Source organism: Prinia subflava, chromosome 3, assembly GCF_021018805.1.
Source record: "Prinia subflava isolate CZ2003 ecotype Zambia chromosome 3, Cam_Psub_1.2, whole genome shotgun sequence".
Taxonomy (NCBI): domain Eukaryota; kingdom Metazoa; phylum Chordata; class Aves; order Passeriformes; family Cisticolidae; genus Prinia; species Prinia subflava.
In genome coordinates, this window is record NC_086249.1 from 23,898,169 (window position 1) to 23,904,168 (window position 6,000).

Sequence of the window (6,000 nt, forward strand, 5' to 3'; positions counted from 1 at the left end):
GAGGGGTAACTTGCAATTTTGTGTAAAGTATCATCTCAGTCTGTGGCTTTGTCATCAGCAACAGTGTGGCTCAGACAGTCCCATCCACCCCATCCATTTAATTTATCCTTAATTTATCCACCTGCCCTTCTATTCTCTGCCAAAGAGTGATTTACATAGCTGTGTAAAGAATCACCCAAGTCAAGTGAACTGGCAGAAGAAAACAAGGAGCACATCTCTATTTTGTTGTATTAGGTCCATTGCCTTGTTTGTTCATGAAATAGTACACAAACAGCTCTGCTGTCACACTGCAGGGAGTGGAGCAAGAACAATTGGTGGGAAGAGAGGGAGGTGGCAGGAAAAAAAGCCAGAATTACTTAAGCCGGTATTGTCACCAAATAAATCCTCATGGACCCACAGCTCATGTGAACAGAGCCTTTAGTCTAGTTTAAAGTGACCTTTCTTCCAGAATAGCTTGTTCTGTATGTGAAGGAGCTCTCACTGAACCAGACAGGCACATTACAGTACATGAAGCATATTTGCAAAGGGACTTTGGGGTCCAGTTTATAGAAAATATGGGGGAACCTAGAGTCCCACACACTGGCTCAGTGACAAAGTACAATAAATATTCTGTGATGCAACCTCTGCCATCAACAGGAATTCAGCTGCTGGTGTGGCCTGTAACAGCAGCAGTTAAAAATGCCCTAATGCTAAGGGCTGTTCTCCATCCTATTTGCCATCCCAGAACTAGTCCATAGAAGTGTGAATATTAAAGCACTAAATCACCATAACACCAAAGAATCTGAAAGGCCAGGATAAGAAACTAACATTCAGCTAAACTGTATTTCACTTGCCATCTGTGCAGCTACCTCCCTAGGATTTTCTCCCCATCCTCCCAAAAACACTACAAGAATCATCCCCACAAAGATTTGCATTCAACTTGGGAAAGATACAACAGATCAAGAGCATCCAGGAAAGCCCCATGCTTTCATTACCGCTTGGAGCCTCTTTGGGAGGCAGTTCTTGTCCTGGGTGTCTCCTTAACACCAGGGAATACCACCAGAGAAGCCACCCTGCTACACAGCCAGTCTGTAGGGAAGATAGTACAGACTCAAGCTTTATGCTACATTGTCTGTTCTGAGATGGCATCACTCATGAAAGGAGTAGCTAATGCAAAAAAATACATGGATAAATTAATAAAATTTTCAAAAATGCAGCTTTTGCCTTTGCCTCTGTATGTAAGTTTTGCCTTTTTTTCCCATGCCACACCCTTAGTTTTTCTTTGTAGTTCACCATGGCAATACACTTTCCTTTAAATATTTTTCTATTGAAATAACTATGCACAAGGCTGAGCCCAAGTGTTTTCCACTGAAACACACACAGTCATAATGACTGTGTTGACATCATCTTCAGAAGCTACTCACAGTGCTAAAACTTCAGTGCAATGATTTGCTGCAGCAAAATGTGATGATTTAGAAATGCCTTAGAGACAGTTATGCATTGTAATTCAGGCTTTCTTTAGCTGCATGGTGCAGGAGCTGTTTGCTGGGGAAAATGGTCCAACGCCTATGGTCAATCTGTATTTAAATAAATGCGTTATTCTCTCAGCTCATATTTCAGTTTCATTTTCCAGTAGTTGTACTGGAAAAACTCCAAAGTAACTGTGAAACCTCGTAACAGGGTGCAGGCAGATTTGCCAGCAGTGCTTAAGAGGGCAACAGTCCACACCAGCAGCTGCTGGAACAACTCCTGTGTCCTATCACCTCATCACTTTTCTCTTGCACCTTCTTTTCCCAAGAACTCTGCTCCCCAGGGTCTGCCTGTCTCTGTGGTGACAGGCAGCCTTCAGTGCCAGAACCACTCCTCTGGTCACGCCACTTCCTGTACATTTGTTATCTGTCTACAAAGAGGAAAGTCCTGGGTATTAATATTTATTCCTTCCCACTTAGACTGTGTTTTCACTGTATTCCAGTGCAGTGCAGCTGCCATTCCACTGTCACTTTTGGTCTTGCCTCAGCCATGTTCCCTCCCCTCCAGTGCATGTGATGGCAAACCCATCAGCTAAACCCATTTGTTTAGACTGCGTGGAGCTGCACTTTTCCCTGCATGATGCTGCAGAACTGGTATAGGAGGTGGTGTTGCTAGAGCAAGGGGGCTGTCAGGGGGATTCCTGCCTTACAAGCCTTTCCTTCGATGCACACGGGGTGTAGCAACAAGTTCACATGCACAAAGATTTATTAGTGGGGCTGAGGGCATACATTGAAATTAAGAGTGAAAAAAATAATTAGAGAGACTGAGAAGGAGAAAGGAAAGGCAGAGCTCTTCCACATGAACTGTTAAAAAAATGGGGAGAGGATCATCAGAAAGTATCCTCTCCTGGACTTCTCTCCAGGCTGCCCTGTAGTGCTTTTACCATAGCAATGATATAATGGTTATTGGGACCCACTCAAATGTTCTTGGTTGAAACCACTTATGTTGTGGGTGTCACATGCTTGGTGGTTGATAAGCTTTGTGCCCCCTGAAATGTAAACCAGAAGCAAAAGGGTAGGAAAAGAGGGAAAGGAGGGGTGATTCCCACGCTGGTGGCAATCGCTTCCCATGAGAACCTGCTGAGAACACTATCGGGCTTGCAGGTGCAAGGCCATCAGAATAACAACATGAGAGCAACAGAATAACAGCATGACACCAACAGCATGAGAAAAACAAGGGAAAGATACTTCCCCAGGAGCTCTGGGGAACATTGCCAAGGCATCCAGGGTGGGAGGACACTGCTCTGGGAGACAGGTTTGGAGCTGCAGATGGAAGGCCCTTAGCAATACAGAAGGCTCAGGTGCCCAAGGTTCGGGTGCAACAGCCCAGGACACACTGCTGGTGCTTGCTGGGCCCTTTTGTCAGTCCCACAGCCTCACACTGAGCTGGTGGAAGGCACAGAAAAGAAAATGCTTCTGGGCCAAAACATCACTTTAGTTTGATGAAAGCCAGTCGTGAAACTACATGTTCAGGAGCCTCTCTCCTATGTCTAATATCTATCTTGTGGTCAGCCAGATCAGGGATCCAACCAAATCAAAATTAATGGAGCCAAAAAGAACAAAATATTTTGAAATATTAAAGCCAGCTTCAGAGAGAAAGCAAAAGCAGAGACGTGCATGGGCAACTTCTCCAAGCAGCAGCAGGGGCTGAGTCTTTCTTAAAACCCATCATGAGCATACACTTCCAGACATGCTTTCCTGTCCCTTTCCTTGTATAGGCACGATCTCCACAGTGACCTGGTTCACAGCAGGCATCCATCCATGAGCTATGATTCTTCTCTTTCTGCTATCTTAGTTTTCCCCCAGACTGGTTTACCACTTAGCCACACAAATAGTTGTGTTGACCTGACAGAAAAGGCTGTGCAGGGTCCAAGTGCCAAAGGGAAGGTAGAAAACATGATCTTTTTCTGCTTTAAAAAATAATAGGTTAAACCATGGCCCAAGATGTCTTTGCATCATTTTTCCACTTGAAGACCCTAAAAGGCTGGAGAAGAAAAACTTGGTCTGTCTCTGTGTTGGGTACTACCAGACTAGGACAGTGCTGTCACAACCGCATTGCATTGTTCCTTGCTGCCGTCCTTTATTAGGGTAGCAGCATTACCAAGTGGAACTCTCCCTCACAAGTCTTTTTCAATCTAGTCAATAATAGCTTAGCTGCTGGAATGGAAAATGGGCACATTCCACATGGAAATGACAAAGAGCTGGGAGGGGACTGAAAAAATACTGGGGTACAGGATTCGAATTCCAAACGCTTTTGCCATATTTATGGAAGGGTCTGAAAATAGCTTTTTAATGGAGGTTAATTTAAGATACAGCACTTGGGCAGAAATGTTCAACGGCACAAGCATGGGGCAGACAACACAGAAGTAAAGACCAGACCTCAAGAAGGAGGCTGAGGGGATTATAACAGTGAAAGACTTTAATAATGTCAAATACTGCAGCTAAAGTCTTATCTGTACATCCAGTTCCAGGCACTGCACTTCAAGAATAATTTGGCTCTGTTGGAGAGTGTCCAGAGAAGAATGATGATAGGTTTGAAACCACAACCTGCAATGAAAAAACAGAACAAACTGGGAACTTCTTACCCTTAATTACAGAAAACTGAGAAGAGAGGTGATAGCAGATACAAAAAAGGGAAAGGTTTTTGAAGAAATAAATTCTTTTCTGCAGGAGAAGAAGCAATGGGCTTTAATTGCAGTAAAGAAGATTCAGTTTATGTATAGGGAAATATACCAGTAGATAATTAATAGAATTAGTTTCTTGTGAAGGATAGTGTATGAAAGCTTTAAGGTTAGAGGAATGTCAGTCATGAATATTTAAGGCATAATTGATCCTATATAAGGCCAGTGAGGCCAATGGCCTCTTGAATTCCCTTCTGTACAGGCATGCTCCAGATGCAGGGCAGACAAGGAGGAAGCACAGAATTAACAGAGATTAGTAGAGAACAAAACAGTGTAACAGATTACATTGCAGCAGAATCGGGGAAGTCTTGATGGCTTGTTTCCTTCACCCTTAGTGCCAAGGTAGGATCTGGGTTCAGGGTAGCTATGTATTTCTGATAGTCTTTGAGAAACTGAAGGGATAATATTTCCACAGTGTGCATGTTGGCTTATTGCTGGAAAGGGGTTTCTAAAGTTGGCTGGTGGGGAAAAAAAGTACTGTGGAAACTGTGAAGGCTTCAAGTTCCTCTCTGTGTACCATGGCCTGTGTTTGCCTATTTGATGTGACTCTTTCATAGGTGACAACAGTGTTGTAATATTATAAAACAGTGATTTTAGTTTATCCTCAGACCAAAGGCTTGCTTTTGAGTGCACAGACAGTCCAGGTCTGTACAAGCTAACTGTTCCTCATCATGATTCCATGTAAATATGTGGGTGGCACACAGGCAGCAGCTCTGTGCCTGCAGAACAGCTGTGCAGCTGTGTGCTGAATTTGAGGCTGAGCACCAAGCACTTAGACCTACTCCTCTCCCACCATGGTGTCTCTCATTTGCCATTGGGATGCACGTTACCCACACTGCTGGATATGGATTGACTCTGAACATCTTCACTGCATCTAAAGAACATGTTGAATGCTTGGAAATGTCACTCCAGAGGGTACCAGAAATGCCTAGAGCTTTAGCTGTGCGTTATCTGTTGTGCAACTGTATTTGACGGAAATCATCAGATCCAATTATGAGCAAGAGCATCCCTTAGCCCGCTTCCCTCAGGATTATTATCAAGACAGCCATAGAAAAACCCTTCAGGAAAGTGTATTTCATTTCTTGCAATAAAATACAGATACGTGTACACTTCTAATCTTGTCAGACACTTGTCTCAGACATAGACAGCAGGATCACCCTCACTAGTTTCTGACTACCTATGGACAACTCCCTTTTTTTCATGTCCATCTATAAATCTGAAGCAAACAATGATGAAGATTTCTTCACTAATGGACTTTGGGCCCTGTTGACGAAAAGTTCACTTTTAAGTATTGTTTTATTATTTTCAGGAGGAAAAAAACCCAGCTTTTTTAGGGACCTCTGACATGAGTTGCTGAGAAAATTGCAGATTTAAGACTGCATGAACAAAATTGTTACTCAGACTTCATTCACATGTAGCATCTGTTGTATCTAACTAAATTAGCATCTTTCTTTTTACATTCCACATGGTACTAAGCATACTTCTTTTTCCCATAATATTGTAGTTCTGCTTTTATGTAACACAACCTGAACTAGACACAAAGAACATTGAATTGGAGATAGTCATAGCTGAAGGGCTTCAGACAGAGACAGGCTGACCTCAGAGGAGGGTTAAGCAGGAGCAAGATGCTGTCCTGGACACCAGAGGCTGCAATATTCCAGCCAAAACATTGCCACTGACAAGGAAAGCATAGGAATGTGTTTCCTAACCACTTCCATGGTGGAGTTCAATAGCTGTTTCATTTACACTTCATTGATTTTTAAGAGTAGAAAGGGTATTATATCATCCAGCTTGACCTCCTGTTTAATAAG